The sequence below is a fragment of the Durio zibethinus genome, chromosome 15 (assembly GCF_047325235.1).
Source record: "Durio zibethinus cultivar Kanyao isolate XHJ-2024 chromosome 15, ASM4732523v1, whole genome shotgun sequence".
Taxonomy (NCBI): Eukaryota; Viridiplantae; Streptophyta; class Magnoliopsida; order Malvales; family Malvaceae; genus Durio; species Durio zibethinus.
The window spans coordinates 8,002,008-8,014,073 of NC_143176.1; the positions used below are offsets into that span (position 1 = coordinate 8,002,008).

At 27.9% G+C, this 12,066-nt stretch overlaps 1 long non-coding RNA gene and 1 pseudogene across 1 annotated transcript; both read right to left on the reverse strand.

Annotated features, from left to right (window-relative positions):
- Window positions 1–697: 697 nt before the first annotated feature.
- LOC111302357 (uncharacterized) lies at window positions 698–2,162 on the reverse strand. Its single transcript, XR_016328187.1, has 3 exons — window positions 2,023–2,162; window positions 1,601–1,709; window positions 698–834 (listed from the first exon to the last, which is right to left on the reverse strand). It is a non-coding gene; the product is annotated as an uncharacterized LOC111302357 (long non-coding RNA).
- Window positions 2,163–2,960: 798 nt separating this feature from the next.
- On the reverse strand, window positions 2,961–5,399 carry LOC149514648 (uncharacterized; annotated as a pseudogene).
- Between the last annotated feature and the right edge of the window lie 6,667 nt (window positions 5,400–12,066).

Consider the following 12,066-nt stretch of genomic DNA (forward strand, 5'->3'; position numbering starts at 1 on the left):
TAATAATAAGACGTAACAAAAATACCCAAATTGCCAAGATTAGAACTACATGTCCATAGGAGCCTTTATTATATCAATCATTAGGATGAAAATTTATTGTTGGTCGAAGGTACCATTTGAATGGATTATAAAATTAGTTTTGATAAAATTAAAAATAACGATGACAATGAAATTATGTATTATTATGACAGTGAAATTAAAATTAACTATGAAAATGTATTTTGATATAAATATAACGTCGGCAGTGAGAATAAATATGGCAGTCAACTGTTCTGCGAAAAGTAATTTTTTACCATAATTGAAAAATATTTTTATTTTTTATTTTTACACGAATGCAGTGAAGTGTAAAGTTTAGTTGTTCACTGGACCCTTGTTCCAGTCACAAACTGAAGGCTAATTGGTCAATTGCACCGCGGATACTATTCAAATTTACACCCACAATGCAATTAACCCTAAACAGGAGTTGTATTCTACCGCACTAGGCGGTGGCATCCGACCGGGCTCTAAAATTATAAATGAAAAGAAGAGGAGATAAACAGATGCATGGCCTCCCTTCTTATTGACCGCCGGCTGAAGAGAGGAAACAACATAGAAGTAGAACGCAACTGCAATCAAATTCCTAATACACTGCAAGTATCTCATAAATTGATTAAGAAGAGGAGGAAATTAGGAGTAAAAGAATTTTTTTTTTGTTGGGGGGAGGGGCGGGGTGGGGGGTGGGGGTTTTGACTGTTGATTGAGAGAGGACCTTATGCTTGAAGCATTGCCAGTAGTAACAGATTCACCATCTCCCTTAAAGCTCGATCTAAGCTTCCTCAAATTTGCAGCATCAAACTACAAAAGATGGGAATAAAATGAGAAAGGAAAATCAGCACCTAAGCATGAAATATACCAACATGGACTAAAGCTTGAACAATTGGTGTGGGCAAAAAAAAAAAAGCTTTAATGTTTGGTATTATTTAGGAATTAAACCAGCTATATATGGACTGCTGTATCCAAAAGATTTTGATAATGATAAAAATTAAAAAAATGACGGGCCTTATATTTAGATAAAACTATAAATAGCAGAGAAATTACAGAATTATATTTTTCATATAGAGAATTATTTGGATGGAACCAGTTTCTACCTTGTATAGAGAAAGGAAGTATTGAAGAAAAGGAGTGGGTTACAAGGAAAATCTACAATGACATGAAGGGGAATGCATGCACCAGGAAACAGATCAAATGCGAAAAACAATGAAGCCAATGCATCTACTAGTCTTCTCACTAATTTTATGCCACAGTTGGTGTTGGATCCAACTTCACTGATATAGTTTCTTCTTCATCTTCTTCTTATTATTATTTTCAACAGGAGATGGATCACAAAATGGTCTCATCATCAAAATGCTGACCATTCTGTTCGATAGATATTTACTCAAGGACAAGCAAATGTTAAAACACAGTAAACGAAACAGATGCAATATGGAAAATAAGACCCCAAATTTATCCTTCCCCCCTTCCTCAACTTTCATCCTTATCTACAACTGTGGATGGCTGCTCTATTCCTCCAGAAACTTCAATATACATGCAAAATTTTGTGTAAATTATGTTGACAGTATACCCCAAAGTTTAGATTGAAATCAAAACCGCATTGGAACAATTTCCCAAGCTAGGAGGCTATTACCTTGAGCTACAATCCCAAACCTAATGCTCAGAACAGAACAAGAATCCTGCCACAAAATAATACTATAGCATATGAGAGAAAATTAACATACAAAAAAAACTTTGAACTATATAAGATCAATTCTAAGAATTGTAGCAGGTAAAAAAATGGAATATAACTGAAACATTACCGAGCATTTCAAAATATTTTAATGCAGGGAGCAAAGACAGTTAGAAGGAGCTAATCAGATGTGATCAAAACGTTTGTACAAGCAGTTGCATACAAGTTAAACAAACAGTTATAATTAGCTCTACTTTAGACAATGCAAAAGACACCAGAAAACATTAAACATACGATCACAGATTGCAAAGAGACACTACCTGCTCCTCTCATGTAATGGTGTGTTGGTCAGAACATATTTCTACACGTCCCATTCCAAAGTCACCATACACGTCCAAATAAAACCCATCCTGGAGCATGCCATCAACATAAGAAGAACACATGTAATGGCATGTCCTAGTTGAGACCGCTTTCTATTCATAAAAATGGAAACAGAACTTTCAGTAACCTAGGAACAGCATAGAGATTAGAAATCAACAAAGATTTAGCAAGTTCACTAACTGAGTATGACTTACATTTAAGCAGAAAATCATATAATGAAACAATGACCCAAGAAACAAAAAAGATAAAACTGCTTTTGTAACCAACCCAATGATTTCATGTGGTGTAAATCTATGGCCAGCATAACTTAAGCCAGCACAAACACTATTATCATACAGGAAAGCTCTATTTACACAATTCTTCTAGTTAAATTTGACTGACAATCAACACAACAACCATATCGGTACAGGCTCTTAAATTTCGACCCAATCAGTTCAACGCAGTTAACTAGGTTGCATCTGAGAATATTCTTAAAACAGTAACAAAAATATTATTTAATTCATGAAGTATTGTCAGTATTTGCAAGATAACAGAATAACAGATCCTTCTTCAAAACCCAAGAGTTTTAAAAAAGAAAACTGACAGAATGAAACAATTTAAGGCTTGACAAACACCATGAAGGTGCAACTATTAGAAAAGTGGCAGTCACCCAATCCCAAAATAGATCAAGTCACACATCTGCTTCTAAGGTTCATGTAAAGTAATTTAAATGGTTAACAACAACATCAAGCTACAGAGAGCCCAATTCCCTGCACTGGAGATTAGTTAAAAGTACCTTCATAACAAACTGCAAGGCTTCAACATATAACCAATTGATTTCTTTCAGAGCATTCCCTTTCAAACCAATGGCAGTTGACAAATTAAACCCTATAAGAGCCATCAGGAAATACCATACGCCCATTTATCCAAATGGAGGGAAAAAAATATCGACATTGGCTGAATCAACTTGAACTCTTTCTGACTTTTTAAAGGCAAAACAAGACACCATCTTTCAAAAGCATAAATTTCTTTCTAGACATTAAATGGAGCTGAAAAACTCTCCTTTTGACTGTCTTTGACACAGTTGTTGACCAATATAAACCAAGTCACATCATTGGGAACGAAGCCATACCCCACACCTCTACATAGAAGTAAACAGGCCTCATCAAACATGCCCTCTTTGCAGTGCCAACTAATCAAAGTATTATGTGTAATAGCATCAGGATAAATTCCTTCAACTTGTAATTTGTCAAACAGACTCAAAGCCTCCCTTATGCGTCTAGCTTTGCATAGACCATTTATCAGACTATTATAGGTTACTACATCTGGCATCAAACCAAGATGAATCATTTCTCTTAGAAACTCAATTGCATTATGTACTTTCCCAGCCTTACAAAAGCCATCTATTAATATATTACAAGAAATATTACTTGGAACAACTCCCTCCCTTGTCATTCTTCAAACAACCCTAGGCCTTTATCGATTGCCCCAGCTCGGCAAAGTTCCTTTATCAGGCCATTGTAAGTGATCTCATCAAGGGGGCATCCTCTAAATAACATTTCATTTACAAGCTTAAATGCTTCTCGGATCTCAACCCACCTCAGAAAAGCATGAATCAGTGCATTGTATGTTACTTTGCTGGCAACTACACCCTCAACAAACATATTGTGATAGAGTCCCAATGCCGCTTCCATTTGATTGACCTTGCATAACCCATCAATCAAAATTGAGTATGTTATCACATTGGGCTTACATCCCTTACCTTCCATCTCATTAATCAATTCAAAAGCTGACCTTAGACACCCTTTCTTGCAAAGTCCGTGAATCAGAATGTTAAATGTCAAAACATCAGGCTTACAGCCAACACTTAACATGACATCATACATATAATAGCTTCATCAAACCATCTGCCTGCCACATATCCATTTATCAAGTTATTGAAGAGAACAACATTGGGGCTGGGAACTTTGTTTAATAATGCCCTTGCTTCATCGACTTGACCTGTTTCACATAACCCTTGCATTAAGAACCCATAAGTCAAAGCATCAAGGATGAAGCCCCAGAGAAGCATCCGATCAATCATTTTCACTGCCTCATGGATACAGTCAAACTTGCAGAGGACACGGATAACATCATTAAAAGTCTGAACATCAGGAGGGCAACCCATCAGAAACGTTCCCTCCAAAAGTTTCATTGCCTCATTAACTCTGTTGCTCTTTGACAATACATGTATCAAAGTATTGTAAACCACTGAATTTTGCACACATCCATGTTTCATCATATCCCTAAGCGGTGAGCATGCAGAATCCACTTCATTAACCATACAAAGGGCTTTCATTACCAAACCAAATGTTGAAACAGTAGGAGAAATCCCCTGATTCAACATGTCATAAAAAACATTCGGCATCACTTTATGACAATTCCCAGCCACCAGAATGCTTAAGACAACATTATAAGACCTAAATGTTGGTTCACAAGGATAAATACTCTTTATATCCAATAACAACTTAATAGCCTGACCAGGAAAACCGGCCGTTCCATAATATTTCATCATCAAAATGAAAAGGGATTCTTTAAAACCAACCCATTCTTCTTTCATTTGCATCAATAACCTATCTATGACCTTAAATTCCATAGCTGCCCCAAGTTTATCAATAAGAACATAATACACATCAAATGTATGGAAATAGCCTTTCTGGGAATCTGCCCATTGAAACAACTTTAAAGATGTAGGAACATCAAGTGGCAATTCAAGTAATTTACAAAGCTGATAAGAAGTATTCTTATTGAATAATTTTCGAAGGTCATCGAGGTCAAATGGTATGAGTAATCTCTCTCATTCGTTTTCAGATTCTGATTGATTGCTCTTGGAATAATACCCAGATGAGAAAACTTATAATTGGGTTTTAGAAACAGATTGCAGGTTTTTGCTGACATGTAATGCAAAGTTTTTTGTTCTTCTTCACATTACTCTAAATGGGTAGCTTAAAATCAGCACATTTACCTCTTTTAAGACGAAAATTTCTGAAAAAAACAATGTTGTAATTCTCCCAGGTCCTGGGATAGAGCTGTTGGGTTTTGGCTTCCGCGGCAACTGATCAGCTGCTTCAAGACTGAGGTTTTATGGGTTTTGGACAGTGAAGAAGGAAAGAACCAAAGAGGAAAGAAAAGAGGAGAGAAAGCGGGAATCGAAGTTCTATCTTTTAAAAATCAATTAATTAGAAATCTCATATTAAAATCACACGATTAGAGTAGAGATGTCCACTAACCGGACTGCATCACGTCCGTTCAACTCGGTTTGCGCGAGGTTTGGTTTGATCGGCTCACTTAAGCCCATTTAAATTTATTTTATTTAAATTTATAATTAAAATATTAAACAAATATTTGAATATTAAACAAATATTTGTATATTAATATTTTAAATTAATTTTAAATAAAAAATTATTTTATGATAAAATATTTTCCCGAATTGAAACTTGTCTAAACTTGAAAATTTTTGTCCCAACTCACTTAAGTTGGGCCAAATCCAAGAGGAACTTGTGGAACCACCCAATTCATTAGTAAATCTTTAATTATGATATTATATCTATTTTCATTTGATGCGCAATGTAGTTTTTTTTTTTTTTGCTTTCATTTTTTTGTTTTGTTTTGTTGAAGTTATAAATATATATAAATATATATATTACAAGATAAATATTATAAGAGAAATTATTTGATACATTTTTTTTTTAATTTCATAATTGAAGTTATTATGGTGACATATGTTTTTTTAATTAATTTTTATTTTATAAATTTATCCTAAAAGAAATATGTCATTTTATTAATCTCATTGGTGAAATTAAAAAAAAAAAAACTATACTAACTAGCATTTAATAATTTTTAATATTATTAATGCAATTAAAATAAATTTTTAATATATATTAGAGTGCTAACTTTAAATTGATAATTGTTTTAACATGATAAAAATTTTAAGTGTATTTTTCAAAATAAAATTGTTTAAATTCTTCTTCTTTTTTACTTCTTAAATCAAAAGTTAGCTCTAAACATCATTTTATTTAAACATAAATGCAAGTTTAATTGTTGTTTTAAAGAAAAATTATATTTCTTAGACTCAGTAAAATTGTGATACCATTCTTTTTGTGGAAATAAACTTTTATGTGATTAATTTGAAAATGTAAGTTCAATTGATATTAAAAAATTTATTTGTCTTAATATATTTTTGTATTTTTAGATTTGAATTCTATGTACTTTACTTGATTAGGATTTTTGCTCTTAAAAAGAAAAATATTCTATAGATAAGCTCTAATATTTTTTAAAGAAATCAGATTTTGAAAAAAATTGAAAGTGAATAAATAATTTCATTATTAAGCTATGAAATTTACATATGATTTTCAAACAATCATTTAAATTTTACATTTTAGGTACTTTTTTTGTCATCATCCTATTTTTCACAAAAAAAAAAAAAAGTAACATGAAATTAATATTTTCATAAAAAAATTGAAACTAATATTTATATATGATAAAAAAAATGAAAGTTAAAGGTAAAGGAAAATTATATCTCAATAAAATTTTTTAAATATTAATCATAGATATTATATTACAAAATATATAAATACCTAATAAATACTCTCACGTAAACGTTTACATGAAAGATTTCTTTAAATAACATGCAAGATAATACTAATTAAATATTATTCAAAATAATTGAATATAAAAAACTTTCAAATTATATCACTAAATCATATTAAATATTCAAAATATGTAAATATTGATTTAAATTTAAATATGTTTTTATCTAGATATATCTAAAAGCAATTGTATATTATTCAAAATAATTAAAAAATGAACATGTAAGATCATTTTTAATTTTATGCTATTTATCAAACAAATAAATTTTAAAAATTTATTTAATTATTCAAATCTTTTAAAATTTAAGTAAAGACCGAATCATATATATTATTAATTATTTATGTCTTGAAATAACTTATAATTAAAATATAATGAAATATCAAATCTATCATTCTTAATTTAAAATTCACAAATTATCTTTTAATTCAATTTTTTTCTTACCAAATATTCTCTTAAAATTTAAGTATGATAATACTATTTCTTATATATGTATTATATATAATTTTGATTAAATAATCTTTAGAAAGTTGGCTAAATAAATTTAATTCATTTCATTTAATTAAATTAAATTGAAAAATAAATATTTCTTAAATTGTTATCATGTGATACGATTTGGTTAAAAATTTGAAAAATCAAATCATTAACTGACAAAAAAAATCAAACTCTTTAAGACTCTTCTATACTGAAGAAGGAAAGAGGGAAAAATCAGTAAAAACTTGAAAAACTAGAAAAGAAAAAAGTAAGCGACAGCAAAGAAAATTCTGAAAAGAAAAACTGCAAAGCTTCTGCCAAAGAAAAGAAAAAGGAAGATCCCGGAGAAGCAAGTGGGTAGTCTGGATTTTAGCTCAAACAAGAGAGAAGAAAAGCTACAAACCTACAACAATCTACAAGCTACAATCCTTTAAAATTTTGCTTTACACGTGAAAACTCTTCTACAAGTCAAAGTTTAGTGGTAAAATTTGTATAACACATCAGCAAATGCTAATAAAAATTTTTAAACTTTCGATTCATTTGTTCTCTTCTTTAGTTATTCTTCTTTATTTTACTTTGATCTAATCTTTAATTAAGGTTTTTATTTAATGAAATAAGTAATAATTAAATTTTATTAAAATTAATTTTAATAAAAATATTCATGTGACAGATGCAGTTGGTGGTATTAGTGCACTTACCAGAGATAAGGATAGGTGGTTGTTGGTGCTCTAAGTTATGCATTAAAGGGATGACAAATCCTACTATAGTAGAGGCTTTTGCTGCTAAAAGCTCTTGACTTTGCTAAAGAAGATGGGGTTTACAAAGTGTTTGAAGGATATGATAAATTTGATCCGACTGATTTCAACATACCTATCAATGATAGATAATCATATGGATGAAGCAAGGCTCAAGAGAAAGAGATTCCATTTTCTGTTCTATGGAGCATGTTAGGTAAGAAACCAATTAAATTGGTGCGTTAACACTATTTGAACTCTGCATTACTAATGTAATTCAGATAGAAGGATTCTCATATAAGTATTACAGATATTATCATTACTGATTGTAATGCAAGTTATTAGCAATGAAAGTCTCTTATTTGATTTAAAATAAAAGTTAAATTTTAATTAATTTAAAATAAATAAAATCCCAAAATTTATTTTTATAAAAAACTGCATAACAATAATTTCATACTTTTTAAAATGAACATAATTTGTTTTTATTAGTGATATAAATATATATGTATAGATGCAAATTTTATTTATATTTATCATGTATTTTTTATTTTATGATTTAATACTATTTACCATATATATTTAAACAAATTTATTTTTTTATGATATGTCATTTCAATATCTGAATTTAAGTGTGTTATAAATAAATTTTAAAAATTTAAATATTGGTGTGCATAAAATACTAAATTTTATATGTTTATAAATATTTAAAGAGATAAAACTCTCATGTGAATTGCACAGATCCAGCTAATTATTTTATAAACCGATAATGAAATTTTTAAACTTCACACATATGTGATTGTATTAATTGATTAATTTTTTTAATTGGAACTTAATCTACATATGGTAATCTTGTAAAAAAAAACTCTTTTGTAGAGTTTAAATTTTCACCTACAGGGCATACTTTTCCATTTCTAAATAGAATAATCCTTGAATTTGAATTTTTACTCTTGAAACTTTTGTGATTAGGCTTGAAGATGCATATTAGGCGCCACCTAACCATTATTTTAATAAATTTTCATAATTATCTCTTTTTATCATTTCTACCCAACCAAGTCCATGAGATAAGAAAACGTGACCCCATATATTAACCTCATCGTATTGTAAAAAAATAATCTCATTCCTCGTACACTCATAGCCAGATGGATGATCCGGATTTTAGAAGCAACCCAACTGATGTTTCCTTTCCTTGCTAAAGAATTTTGCTTCCTCCTTCCAATGTTGTTATCCTGTTCTAGCATGCCATATCATATGTCAGTTATTCGTATCACATACTTTATCTTTATGCATATTGATATATGTATATATATAGTAAAAAAATCTTTAATTTCTGTTTGCATCATCATACCACTGTAACCATTGGTATTATGAGAAGGAAAGAAGCCGGGGTAGTGAGAGATGTCAACAATGGTAAGCTACCTTCGCTTGAAAGCAATGACTAAGGTTAGGAGTGGTAGGAATAGCCTCATAATGATCAGCCAAATCTAAAGTCATGTGAAGAGATCAATTTTGTGGAATAATCCGAGCAGCAAATGCTGATTGAGATTCCTTCCTAGCAGACCATGTGTTAATTTTTTTTTTTTTTCACTATGGAAAGAGATATTCACTTTCAAGTGTCCCGCCAGCTGCCTAGGATGAATTATTAAGCACGACATGTGAAATCAGAGGGCAAGAAATACTCTATAATTAGAAAATCAATATGCTAACTGCTTGTGATTTATTAATAAAGTATTAAACTTTTAATTTTAAAATTTAAATTTTGATAATTTTAATTATGACAAAAAAAGAGATCAATATCAAATTAATTTTAATCATACTTATTGCCTTTGAGTTTTGAGATTCAAGATATATATAAAGATCAAAAGCTACTGGATGCTCTAGCTAGTTGATAGTGGAAAAGACAAAAAAAAATGTTGTTGCAAATATGCTTAATATATTGTTGGAGGAGTTTTTAAACTTTATCAAAAAGATTAAAGGGTTGGCACCATATTAAAATATATTTAAAAAATAATAACAAAAAACATAAAAAAAATCTTTTAATTTTGTTTTTAAAATTTTAAAATTTCACCACTAAAATATAAAATAATAAGCCATTAGAAATTTTTTTTTTGGGTTACGAATGGATATAAATAAAGTTAAAAACATTATAAAATTTCCAGGAAATTCCACTTCTCATGCATTTGTTGAAAGAAGTATATTAAAAAAATTCAGAGATTGAAATTTTTTTTATGTGAACTTACTTTCATTAAAGCATAAATATATAAAGTTATTTAGTCTCGCACCATTTAATTATTCAATCGCAAATGATTTCTTTTATTACTCTATATTAATATTAATTAAAAAGCTTTATAGTAATATATATATATAACTAAAAATCATTAAAAAATTTTAGGCTTTTGAATTATGCTAGTAAATCCAATAAAAAAACTATGTTTAAGTAAAAAATTATTTCATCCACAATTAATAAATTTTGTAAACTTTATAAACTAAATTATTAGAATACCTACCAATTCTTCTTGAAATTCGGGTATTCTTAAGCAGTAGTCAATAGCTATTGACATCCAAAACGAAGAAAAACTTTGGAGAGGTGAGAGGAATGAAAATGACTCCCAATAAACCTGATAGATAGGATCGATCATTTGTCTTTTTTTTTTTTTATTGGGTATGGTGTTTGAGAGAGTAGCTCAATGGAGAATTGGATTATCCTTAAACGTAAATTTTGGATTATCCTTAAACGTACATTAAAATAATAAAAAACTAACTTTTTAAGCTGCGAGATGCACAGATTTTTATTATATTTTATAATTTTAATTTTATAATTTATTTTAATTTTTATATTACCTTAATAAAAAATATAAAAATAATTTATCATATTTTGATCCTAAAGTTTTTATTTTGAAAATGCATATATATATATATGTATAATCTATTTGATTTATGATATAAAATGAAAAAAATTTTAAAGTATTTGATTCATGAATTATGAATTATCTAAAGTGATTAAGTAAATATGTGAAGTATAAAAATTAAAAAAAAAAATATATATATATATATATAATGGAAAACCAAAACGTTTGATTTACGAATTATTTTATAATATTTTTTAAAATATTGAAAGTATATAACTATAAATTTAAACCAAAGGTGATGATATATAATACAATCAAATTAAATATCTCTTTAGTCATCTATCTTAAAATAGAAGAAGAAAAATAATATTTCTATATTGGTATCTCATGAGTTGACTCAGAACAATTATTCAAAACAAGCAATAAAATGAGTATTTTTCTTCTAGAAATGATAGTAATTATTTTATTAGAATCATATTGTATGATTTCAAGAACTAATTCATAACAAAACTAATTATTTTTAATATATATGAAAAATGTGAAAAGTAAAAAAATTCTTAATAATAAGTTCAAATTAGGAAAAAGTCACCAGGAATAAAAAAATTTACAATTTTAAGAAAAAAGATATCCTAATAAGTTATATTTTAATATAAACTTTTTTGGAAAACAAAAGAATTTTAATAAATATCTATGAACATACCATCACTCTATGATAATTTATCAAAACTTGTAAACTATGAAAGAAAAATTAATAAGCAAGTGTTAAAAGAAAAATGAATTGAAATAAATATTAATTTTTATAAGAATAAAATTATAAAAGTAATAGAACATCTTTCAAATAAAAGTTGTAAATTAAAAAATTAATAATGACGTAGCACATATTATTTATAGTTTATTGCATGACAATTAAAGAGTATAGATAATTTTCATATTGATAAATATTTTTTGAATTTAAAAAATATAATAAGTGATATTTATCTTTTTAAATTTTAAAAAGTTTAAAAAGAATAAATGAATATAAAAAAAATCAATGCAAGTAAAAATATGAAATTTTAAAATTTTAAAATTAAAAAAATAGATATATCTACGTAACTAATAACAATTGAATTGAATAAGATTAATTTTTAAAAATTTAAATTTATATTATAATTTATTTTTATTTTAAATATATAATTTTATTTATTTAATTATTTTAAATTTAAATTGGCCAAAAAATGTTGATAATGTGAAACCAGAACTTAAAAATTTAAAATAAAAACTTATTGTAAAAAAGTATAGTCAAAATTGGAACAACAATTACATTAAAAAAATTTTATTTTATATA